The sequence below is a fragment of the Babylonia areolata genome, chromosome 6 (genome assembly GCF_041734735.1).
Source record: "Babylonia areolata isolate BAREFJ2019XMU chromosome 6, ASM4173473v1, whole genome shotgun sequence".
Taxonomy (NCBI): domain Eukaryota; kingdom Metazoa; phylum Mollusca; class Gastropoda; order Neogastropoda; family Buccinidae; genus Babylonia; species Babylonia areolata.
This window is the reverse complement of record NC_134881.1, coordinates 37,418,410-37,420,909: the sequence shown is the minus strand read 5'-3', so window position 1 is coordinate 37,420,909 and position 2,500 is coordinate 37,418,410. Positions and strand designations below refer to the sequence as shown.

Here is a 2,500-nt window from a genome sequence, read left to right as displayed (position 1 = left end):
ACACACACACACACACACACACACACACACACACACACACACACACACACACACACACAGGGAGAGAAACACAGAGAGAGAGAGAGTGGCAAAGTGAAGGTGACAGTTTGATTTTATAAAGTTACAAAGACAACGATATACACTGTCTTCTGGCTAACAGTTCTCGATAACATGGACTGTGGGATCTTTAACGTGCGTCATTGAATTTGACTGATCATGTTCCGCGGCATACACGGCGTGTTCAGACGAAGGGGCTAACATGTACATAGAAGACAGGGATCTGAGCAGCGAAGGAACAATCTGTCTGCATGCAGCATCCTACTTTAAGCATATGTTCGCCTCGCATGTTTTTCCGCTGAAACATTTGCATGAACTGTGTGTTTTTAACTTGCAGGGTCAGTCAGAAAACCGGCCTGTTTCCCGGCTCAGGCTTTGAGTGAAATCCGGGTTGTTCGCCTCTGAAACCATAGTAGGGCGCGTCAGTCCTTACAGCCGGTTCAGCGCCGGACACGCCCCATATAATATATATATATATATATATATATATTTTTTTTTTTTTTCTATTATCATTTTTTCTTTCTTTTTTTTTCCTAATAATAATTTTGCCGCGAGATCTTTTATTTGCACTACGTATCTACACGCTTCTGTTCACCCGGATCATCCACCAGCAATGGAGGAAGGACGGGGGGGATGTGGAGGGGCGGGGGTTGGGTAGGGACGTGGGCCGGGGCGGGGATCCGGCTTGTGTCAGGGGGACTGGAACCATTTACGGACCAAACGCTTGGTATCTCTGTTGCCTCTGTCAGTGGAAAGCCGCGGTGTGTGTCTCCCGTGTCTCTGTCTTTCATACAGACACAGCCAGCCAGCCAGCCAGCCAGCCAGACACACACACACACACACACACACACACACAGAGATACACACGTACACAGATACACACACACTATAGAAACATATACACACAAAAGAAAACTGAAGACAAAGACACAAACACACACACACACCTATACATGAGGGACTGAGAGAAAACAGAATCACACGTGAAGAAGTAACAGTGACAAAATAATAAACATTCTCTGCTGTCACTTACATCTTAACCACATCCCGTGATATGGCTCTGTGTCGTCAGCTGGGCTATAGGCAACAATGGTAAAATTTAAAAAAAATGTACCGCCTGTATATAAATAAATCCACATGCATTGAAGGATGCTGTCATGTTTGCACATTAGTTCGCTCACTGTATTAATCAACACACACACACACACACTGACACACACACACGCACACACACACAAAAATAACAACAACAACAAAAACAACAACACAGGAACAACCTTTCCCGCTGCCCCATCAATCACCCCCATCCCCACATCACCCTACACACCCCACCCACCACACTCACCGATCATTAACACACACACACACACACACACACACACACACACACACACACACACACGCACACACACAACAACAACAACAACAACAACAACAAAAACAACAACACAGGAACAACCTTTCCCGCTGCCCCATCAATCACCCCCCTCCCCACATCACCCTACACACCCCACCCACCACACTCACCGATCATTAACACACACACACACACGCACACACACAAAAACAACAACAACAAAAACAACAACACAGGAACAACCTTTGCCGCTGCCCCATCAATCACCCCACTCCCCACATCACCCTACACACCCCACCCACCACACTCACCGATCATAACACACACACACACACACACAAGAAAAAAAAAGAAAAAGAAAAAAGAAGCACCGAAACAACAACAACAACAAAATGCCCCCCAAAACAAAACAGAAAACAACAAACTGAACCAACAACTCCGCACACGCAGACATCCACCCCCCCCCCCCCCCCCCCTCCCCATACACATACTCGTATGCACACATCTACACACCATGTAACATCGACACACACATACCCCCCTCCGGCCACCTCCCCCCCCCCCCCCCCTCTCCCCTCAGTCCCGCCGCACACAGTGAAGAACTCGGTGATAACACGAAACGAACACGTCACATCCCCATTTTTTTTTTTTTTTTTTTTTTTTTTTTTTTAAATAACTGAACCATCTCTGTGACTTTTCCCACCGCATGAGTTTCAGACACACTTCCCTGTTCGCTGATTTGATCACGGTACAAAAATTGCGGAAAACAGACTTCACCATGAACCTGATTGATTTTAGGAAGGAACTAGTGCAGTTGTTTGTTTTTTTTTCTCCGAAGATTACTATTAGATAATGTTTTGCACATTCCATTACAACTTGAAAATCGAACTCATCTCCCTGTCACAACACACACACACACACACACACACATACACACACACACACACACACACACACACACATGTACACACACACACACACACACACACACACACATACACGCCCGCGCGCGCCGTGCAGGCACGCAGGGACACGTGACACACACACACACAAACGTGCGCGCGCTCACACACACAAACGTGCGCG

At 46.7% G+C, this 2,500-nt stretch overlaps 1 protein-coding gene across 3 annotated transcripts in view; it reads right to left on the bottom strand.

Annotated features, from left to right (window-relative positions):
- Positions 1-2,500, bottom strand: part of LOC143282983 (uncharacterized) — a 19,522-nt gene that overhangs the window by 16,833 nt on the left and 189 nt on the right. The window lies entirely within an intron of this gene.